The following is a 10,278-nucleotide window of genomic DNA, read 5'->3' as shown; positions in this document are numbered from 1 at the left end:
ATTTATAATTGACTGTCAGTTACAAATATGGTTTCTTCTCATTTTTTTGTATAGTACACTAAAACATGCTTTTAGTGGCAGAGGTCTAAAAATTAATCAGATTTGACCAAAACGTTTTTAATCTTTTAAAAAATACAGTTGATTGATAAATCCTGTCAGTGTGTTAATGTGCGCAGTCACACACCACAGAGATAGACATGTCTATAGTGTGTCTGTGTGTGTGTTTAGGGTCTAGAGAGGCAGTGACCTGGACACGATTGTGGAGTGGGTGCAGTTAAATGGACCGTGGCTGAGGCAATGGACCCAGTCAGTGAATGCATTGCTTTAGGTGGCAGTACGGGGCCTCAGCCACTCAGGCACACTGTGAAATCACACAGTCACAACTCAACATGCCACATCAGGCACACTGCATGAAATGTTGTGATGTTACCCACAACATTTCATTGAGAGTGTAGCATGTTATCATTAGCATAATGTAACACTGCAGTAAATGCATTCCTCTGCATCTGTTTAGAGCTGCACGATAGAAAAAGTGGTTACCAAAACATACCTGTCTTATTAGCCTAAATCACAAAGTGAGACTGCAGTAAGTCCCACCCCCAATTTGAGACTCCACAGATCCACTCAAAACTAATTTCAGATGTCAGACCAAATTAATTGTAGCTGTCAGGCATCATCACTAGCAGACAATTTTGACACAGAAGAAAACAGCAAGGGGTCTTTCACAGCATAGCTAGACTCACCAGGGAAAACTGCCACATAATGACTTTTTCCACCATTATCGCCTCTACCAAACACCAAGACATTTTTATATATATATATATATATATATATATATATATATAGTTGAAAGATGAATCATTTCTGGGTGGTAGAGTATTTTGGGGCCACCTCCCAGAACACCTTCAAATGTGTTTATATTTTAAGAAATACAGATAAGTGTCTGAGTTTGAAACAAACAATGAGAAACTTATAAAGGTTTTAGTTGTTTTGGGTCATATTGTCCTCAGAGTTTATGATCATTTGTCTAATTAAGAGATGCCAGTGTGACATCACACACATTGTCAACAGTATATATACTGGTGTGGTCAGTCTATCACCTGGAGAAGGCCATCTGCTGTCAAACGTCATGTCTACATAGAATAAAGTAGAAATAGGAAGGAACAAGAAGTGTGAGCTGTTGTTTTTTTGCATTTCCTTACTACCCAACACTTGCAAAGAATTTAAAGGCCCTGAAAATGTATTTTCAGTACAAGGGAGGGGGTTCTACACAAGAACACAATTTCTTTGAATGCAGTGTTACTTCAGGCAGGCAACAAAGTTAAACTCAGTTCACAATCCCAGCACATCAGCTGACAAGCAGCCCATCTCAAAGGCACATCAGCTGACAGCTCAGCTGATTCCCCTCTTAGCATTAATTTGCAAAATCTATACAAGGCGTCTTATTTAAGCTACTTTACCCTGCCTACCCTTGCTGCTTCCTCTGCAAGGGTACACCCCTGCAAGAACAGAACCATACTGCCAAACATAACCTACTGCAGAGCAAATATCAGTTTCTTTGATGAAAGTTGTCCAGACGGAACTGCAGCTTTGAATATTTGTTGTTTTCTCTGTACTCTTTTCACTGGTTTGAAATTGGCAGGGATTTGGCTGAAAAAAGCTGGTGTCACATATTTCCATGCGCCAGTCAGGGTTTAGCAACATTTGAATCTGAATCTGATGACAGCTGGGGTTGTTTGGTCACTGCATTTCCTGTTGAAACAAGACAATGAGGGATCATTGTAGAGTGTAAACGAAGATGAACAGTCTTCCAGGAACTTCAAGTGATCATTTTATGGGATCTTGACAGGGATGACAGAGTATAGGCTTTTCTTAAAGTGGGCATTTTGACTTGTCAAACATAGGTGGAACTAATAACTTTATTGATGGCTGCCTTCTAATTCATGTGTTCTAGTTACAGAGATCTGTATGGTGCATGCTGTGTCATTCGCATGGCTGACACATTCAAATGGAACGGAGCCATCGTTAATGCTATTAGTTACACCTGTGCTTTTCCTACTGTGACACGTCAAAACATCTGCGGAGAGATCGGTGTACAGCTAAGGAGCATAACAAGAGCCTGAGGAGCACAGATATACAGAATACATAATAAACTGTGACATTTAGGGCACAACATCAAGCAAGAAAATGATCGCTAATTCTGATGGCTTACTGTGGCGCCATGTTGCAGGTTGGTCCTCATCTTTGTACTCTGACAGGCCAGTCATCCATCTGGCTGAGGAACCCGGCTTTGACAAGAGCTCAGGTGGAGGAAACGATGGAAGGTGCAACAGAGATTGAGGAAAGGGCTGAAAGGATGACTGCCTCATCTTGGCAACACCTCTGTGGAATCTCAGCTCCTTTCACCTCCTTCCTTTTTTCCCCCTCTGCCTTCCTCTTCTTCGCCCCACAGGCCTCAGTGGAGCGACAGAGGGAAACAGAGCCCAGCCACCTCCACCTGGTCATTATCAGCTACACACCTGCTGCCTCTTCCCCATGCCTGCTTTCCTCTTGTGCTCTAACTCTTGCCTGTTTTAGGTCCCTCGTCCTCACTCAACTTTGACTAATGGGGATATCTCATTTTAGATTTTTGGCAGTGTATGCATATGGGTGCGCAGTGATGCAAATTAAAACCTCTTTTATTTTTTAAATAGTCTGTGTCTTCAGTATGTGGTCACAAATGTGCTGTGTATCTGCGTTTTCTATGTATTTTGCACGGTTTGTTTCTACATGGTGACACTGGCTTGACGTATCATCTATAAACCTACTCCGCTGGAAGACAAAACAGTTTGCTTTTACGTGAAGTGCAAGGAGGATTGCGCTAAAACCAGTTGTTACCACCACTCTCAACTCGCTCCCAACAATCTTGTGATGACTCCTGTGTGACAGGTTACCATGACTACCTGACATAGAAGGCACTTCTCCTTCCATCTGTGCTGCAGCAATTGCTTCCACCTCACCTCGCTCTAACCTTCCCGCTCTTCCTCTCCCTCCCTTTCATCACTTCTCCCCCCCCAATACAAATGCCATTCATTCAGAGAAGAGAGGAGAAGGTCGAGGCTGCCGGCATGTTGAAAGCTCCTGCTCCAGAAGAACTGAACTCAGCCAACAAAGGCAGGAGAGAAAGAGCGACTAGCAACAGGGTCTATAAAAAATTCATAGCCAATGATAAGGCACTGGGAGTCCTACAGTATCTGAACTGTGCACTGTAAACTTCTTCTCTCTTTGGTGCCTTGCTCTGTCTCCCTCTCTGTGTTGCAGTCATTTTATTTCTTCTATTAATGTTCTCTACTGTATTCCAGGCCTTGTAAACATTATTGCATATTTGTTATTGTAAAAATTACTGCTAGAAAATTCAAAGTGAAGTCAGTTGGGAGCGAATGTGTGGATGCAACACAGGACTAGATGACACAATCAAATGAAAAGAACTATATCTCAGATTTTACACTATTAACTTATTCTTGCACCTTTTTTTTTTCCTCAGCCGACCTTTGTGTTTCAGTCAGGCCGACATGTGCATTCAGTCTCAATCACTGTACTAAAGATGGATGACACAGCAAGATATCTTTTGGTCTTTGGTAGAGAATAGAGTGATTTTTATGTACTCTCTGCACTCTCTCCCTCTCTCTACAGTACATAAAAGCACATCTGAACATTTGGCAGGCGGACTGGTTGGGGGCTTCACACCATTAAAATAGGAATTTATGTCATAAAGATGGAGGTACAAATATTTTAGTTGGTTTAATCTTTGAAGTCTACTTCCTGGTTATCACAGAATAGTAAGTGGCCACTCTAAAGTAAAAGGAATAATCATGGGAAATGCTTTTTTTGTTTACTTGCCGAGAGTTAGATGAGAAGAATACCACTTTCACGTCCGTCCGTAAGATATAACGCTAAAGCTAGGAGGCAATTAGCTCAGCATAGTTAAGGTTAAAGACTAGAGGCACAGGGGAACAGTTGTCCACACACCAACATCTTAATAATTAAAATGTTCTATCTTGTTTGTTTAATCACACCATCGGAACTGTAACTAAGGTTTTATGTGAAAGATTTTTCAATGTTGGCTATACCCATGCTAGCTGCTTCCTACTTTATGCTAGGCTAAGATAATTGCCTCCTGGCTCCAGCTTAATACTGTATGGAAAGAGGTATTTATTGAAGCACTGAACTCCCAGCACAGAAGGGAATAAGTGTATTTACAAACTTGTTGAACTATTACGTATATTACCACAGGTATTAGTGTACTAGCAAATGTCAAATGTTTATATGATTATAGTACACACAGGAGACCACAGGGAATCATTACTTCCACAGACCGGAGGGCACAGACACCAAGCTGTGGTTTATGAGTGTGAGACATAGCAATATGTTCGCACATTTGGGGTTTGAGGTTAATCATGAAGCCAACATCGTCCCATGTGGCGTCTATAGTTATGAAACCTAAAGGTCAAGTAGACATATCCTTTGCTGTAGGTAATACAGCATGAAGTGATGCTAGAAGGTACGTGCAGCAGCAGGTGTAACTCAGCCTCCCTGAGCAGCACTGTCCTCGCCAACATATATTAATTAACCCTTTCTCTTTTCTTCCTGCCACAACCCAGTGAAGAACTGTACCAGCGGTTAAACCTCATTCTCCAGATAGCCACCAACTTGTTATGCATACACCCACGCACACATAAATACACACACCTCCACTGTGGCCTCATCCCCATGGTTAATTAATTGAGCTAATTAAGGGTCCTTGTGTCAGTTCCATTGCCAGGATATGTCCGCACCTTATCTCAATCCCACAGTGCACTTGATCACAAGCTGCTGTGTTTGAGACGTTCCCAAAAAGTGATTAATTAATTCACGAGCGCTGGGTTGTTAAAGACACACCACGTCCCTCTGACATCAAAATGACATCGGTGAATGCACTGAATGATGGCGGTTGATGGGAGGAAAAGTAGCAAGTTCAGAACTCCTCTGTTGATCACACATGAAAGGCCGACAGACAAGCTGAATGTGAGGGTTAAAGGGCAAAGCTTAGGCTAAATCTCTGAGGGATTAAGGAAGCATCTGGCATCCTCTGATACGTCTAATCAGTATTAATCATTTATCATAAAATGTGTTAGAAGTAAATGTTTTAAGCTGATTCACATACGCGTGTCTCTGAAAAGAAACAAAATGTAAACATATTTTTTTAATTTCATCTGTTCCATTTTGTTATCTTTAAAGAACATGCGATGCTGTTTTATCTTTTTTGACTGCTATGCATCGTAGCTAATTACCAAGCAGGGACATAACGGAGAGAATTATTCTACTTATTGTCTAAGGAATGGCTCTTCAGAGCCATTCATATAATTGGAGAAAAATAAGCAACTGAAAAATGTGTACATATCTATTTGACTTCTTTGTTGTGCCCCCTCAAAGCTTAATGCCACAATAGACCCAAAGAGATTCATTCTTCTCTCCGAGGAAAAGCAGCGGCTTTCAAGTTTGGTTCACTGAAGCTGCAAGACACAGGAAAAAAATTGCAGCCAAAGACACACATTTGAAGATCAAAGGGGGCTGTATTGTGTGTTTGTGTGTGTATGAGGGAGGAAGACATTGGACTGCAGCCATAATCAACAATTCTAAAACATTTTATTAGTCTGGTGCGGACCATCAGCTGGTTGAGTCAGGATTAAATTGACTGACAGTGTCTTGTGTGGGAAGTCTTAAATTGACCTCTCTGACCTCCAGACTGCACACAAACCATTCATGTGTGCACACACAGCTGATAATCAAATGCATGCATGTGAAAGCATTTCTGCGCACACACACACAGGCATAAAGATGCCTGCACACACACAGTTGATCTCTCCATACTTGAGTGGAGGTGTGAGAGGTGGACGGGCTAATCAGACAGACTCCTTCGGACCCTGGAGGATATGACCCATCACCTGGCAGGGAAGACAGGCGAATCAGACAGACCACCTCTACCCATTCACATCAGGGGGTTTCCTCAGGGAGCTGTGTGTGTGTGTGTGTGTGTGTGTGGCAAGGAAGGGAAGCTCAAAGGTAAACAAGGTGACACTTAGTGAAGTTCAGTCCATTTTGGTTCAAGGGGTAAATATGGGAAATAAGAAAGCCAGCCATTAGTCTCATAAAGCATCAGTAATGACTGGCTGGGCTGTGTGAGTAGATTAGGTCCAGAAGATACTATAGACTTTAAAAGCTCTGCAAAGCTCCATATAGATAGTCAACTCATGTGTGTTAATCAGACATCAGGAAGCTTTAGGTCAGTGGAGCAGGGAATGGATTTTCTCTGGCCTTGACAGGGAGACGCTGTCCGTAATGGTTTCTACCTGTGGAGAAATTAACAAGCGAGAGAGCGGAGGAACATCAGCCGGCGAACTTTCGCTCCACCTCAGATGCAGAGACGTGCTGAAAGCCTCTCTCAAAATGCACTCACTGGCTTGGAGAAAAGGACATTTCAAGTGTTTAATTGAACTGTGAAAAGTTTAAGGATTAATGCAGGTAATACATTAGGGCAAGATGGAGCCTGTAGCAGACTGGTGGCATAGCAAGGAACTTTACCATCATTAGTACACTGAATTAATGTGATGTTGGCTGCAAACTGACACATTATTTGATGTGCTGTTTTCTTGTTGAAGGTGGCAATCTGATGGTTTCTGCTTTTCATAACAGATTTCTAATGGGTTTAAGGCTTTGTGAAATGTGTGACATTGGGTGCATGCAAGTCTCTGTTTAACTGACTGTGTGAAACACCACAGGTATAGCAGCAGGGACTGCCCTCTCTTTATTTCAATTAGTCTAATAAATTATATTCAGAATTACAGTGACCTCAAACAATTAAATTGTTGTTGATTCATTGTATTTACCAGCATTTCTGAGAACAACTAACCCAAGTGCTTGATTAGGCAAGACTTTAATGTTCATCACTTGCAGCTTTATAGAAATAAACAATTATGAATCAATGTAGGTTTTTATTAAATTGATTCATTGTAATGCTTGTCTTCAAATCTGACGGCGTCTAATTTGGTGAGGAAAACAAAAACTTTAGTACAGGTTCAGATTTTAGTCCATCTTAATACAATATTTACATGCCACATGTAAGTTTGGAATGAGTTGTGATAGCTGTAAAGATTCCTCCTCCCATGTAGTATACTTTGTGTAGCACAACTTCACAGTATAATATCCACAGTACTAGTTCTGAAGGAAAATACATTCTAAAGTTCAGATCAAGTTGAGACTTCAGCAGTCTGAATTAGCCAGATTAAATGAGTGCCTCTTAAGCGCAATTTATAGTTTCAATGTCTGCATGGCTGCGAGGATCCACAAGGGTCTGCATGATGTGTATTAGTATCCTTGTGGACCATAGGCATGCAGCGAATCACCACACAAAATGAACACAGGGCCTGCACACACACGTGTAGTTGCGTTAGGAAGGTATCAATTTACAGCCATTACAAAGACCAATAACTCTCTCAATGTACATATGGACTGTTGATATTTTATTAAGACAGAAAGCTACCTAACCGTTAAACCTGCATGATTTGATGTGTTGCCCACTTGGGCACACACAACAAGCTGTAACACTGACATATCACTGTATAAAGTTGATATGGCAGATGTGTTAGCAAACAATTGCTCATTAACACATATGAGTTTCTATCCGCCAGGCACAATTAAGTCCAATAATCACTCTCCTTCTAGTTCTGTTTTGGTCTCAACCAACTCCTGGGGGAAATATCTTGCTTATTAGCTACTAAAATGTGAGCCTTAAAATCTAAACATTGTGCTAAAGATGTTAAAATGCTCTGTCAAGTTTAGGGGAACTTTGGAGTCAGGTGAATATTCTCTGTGGATTCTTTGCTGCAAAAGACACCTTTCACATTGCACGCGGTCATTTGATCCATTGTTAATATAAAAGTATTGATTAGAGCAGCTTTAACTTCATCTGTCTGGTTACAGATACATTAACAGTAAACCTACCAGAGACTACATCTTTACTAAATATTCACTATTCTGCAGACTTGCCTTGTGGAGCTTTGTATAGTGTGACTGTGTATGTCTATGGTGGGCTGAAGGTTGGCAGCACCTGTACTTAACACCCACTCCTCTTCTTGAGACTCACACACACACACAGAGCTTTTTCTGTGCACAGTAAGTTAAGAACGGTGACAGTAATCCATCTCGTAGCATCCCCCAACCAGTCATGGCTGTCACCTTCGCCTTGCCAGGAGCATCTGAACCGTTCACCGGATTTAGGGGCCCTAAAGATACCACTGCCACTCATGGTGCCCCGGTTCCGCCATGCTCTTGATTCAACACACATTGACAGACACCAAAAGACTCCACAGCTAAAATAGAATTCCAATTTCACTGGGTTCAATGTGTGATAAAACAGAGAGCCCTCTTCAATTGTAGCTAAACGAGATTAAAGAGGAAGGAGGGGGGGGCAAATACAGATCATGGCTTTATTAACTATGGCAACAGAATTTTGTATGCAAGGAGAGGTGGAGGAGGGAGGCAGTGGGGGTGAAGAAACGAGCATCTTGTGCTTTGCAAGGAATTTATCATAATGTTCGCGCTGCAAGATCATTTGCCTCTTGACAGGATCATTACGAGATTCAGTGCTCCCACGACCATTACGCAATTTCAGCGTTCCTCCTTGGATGGAATTTTAATTGAATTAGCCCGGCTGGTTACACATGGTGCGAACGATAACATTTTCTGTCTATCTGGGCTCATTGAATCCGCTGGGGTGGTGGGGGGTGCTGACGGGTGCTGACGGTTTAAGGTAGGCCATAAGAAAAAGGACAAGGTGGTTTTCCAGTCTGCTTTCTTCTGGGTCTCCCTCTCTCACTGGTGCTCCATGCCTTCATGTTCAGCAACAATACCACTGGCCTAGCACGTCTGAGTCAGCTCTACTGTATTATACACTCAGAGCCACTCTTCCATGTAAGTGCCCATGTAAGCTGAGAGCAGTGCAAGCATGATGTATGGTTAGGGGGTAAATGTTTGTATTAACAACTCCAGAGAACAAACCTCCACCAGCCACTCAAGTACATTCCCATAAGAATGATTAATGATGCTGGTCATGTTATGAAAGAAAGGGAGACAGAGAAGGGAAGCCATCATGCTCTTGACTGAACATTTTGAACCTAAATTATATGATACTAATTGGCACAGTCCATTAAGGCTGATGTGGGTTGCGTATCAATGGAAGAATTTCAATACTAGTGCAGATGGTATACTGTTTTTTACATTGAGGGTTACACACAGTTTTCAAAAGTTAAATGTCGATACAAAGGGGCCCAGGGATTGCCACAAGAAAATGACAAATCTGAATCTGACAAATTTTCGATACTTGGGTGCTCTGGGTACATTTCACACGACTATGTTCAGGCTCCACCAAAAACCCTTTTTTAAATGAAATTAAACAAATTAAAACAGAAAATCCAGAATCTACACAGCAGCATGCCCCACAGTTCTGCAGGGTTAAGGTCAAGTCATACCAGCATTACAAACAGTGAAATTGTGCTACAAAATCCATTAATTTCAAAGGAACTGTCATGATCAGTGGATGCTATAGACCGATATCAAACAGTCTTGACAGTGCTGACCTTTAAGGGAACGGAGAGCTGGAAAGCTGCGTGTTAGCTGTGTTGCACCATTCACTTTAATTTAAACTGCTTCTGTCGGGGCACTATATAAATTGTGCCACACAAAACAGGCAGTATTCAGGCAGTTATGAAACAGGATGGTACAAATACATCTTTTGAATAACTGTGTTAACTTATTGTCCTGAGGGCAACTGAGCTAACAGTTAGCGAGCTTGCTAGCTCGGAGAGCCTTTTTCCCCCGTCTTTAGTAACTCTTTATTGAATGGAATAATGTACAGTCCTAAAAAATAAAATGTCAAGGGGGAGTAAACTGTAAAGTTCAGTACAGAATAAATAGAAAAAAGCTCAGAGAGCTGTTGTGGCTGACTAGCATGTTCCCGGCTAGGAGGTGCTCCAGTAGTTTCCAGCCCTGAGACTCAACAAGCTTACTAAACTGCAGATTTTGTGATGATGGCAACCAGAACTTTGTGTTGTGGGTTGTACTTGAAAAGCAATGCTGCACACTCTGGTCAATTTTTAATGTAAATAATATATATTGTAGATGAAAAACAAACACAAACGCACCACTTAGTTAGCTACCCTTTACGTAGTCACTGAGGATGAGAATCCCTTCAAGGTCGTGCAG

This window comes from Micropterus dolomieu, linkage group LG18, assembly GCF_021292245.1.
Source record: "Micropterus dolomieu isolate WLL.071019.BEF.003 ecotype Adirondacks linkage group LG18, ASM2129224v1, whole genome shotgun sequence".
NCBI lineage: Eukaryota > Metazoa > Chordata > Actinopteri > Centrarchiformes > Centrarchidae > Micropterus > Micropterus dolomieu.
This window is presented reverse-complemented; position numbering follows the sequence as displayed.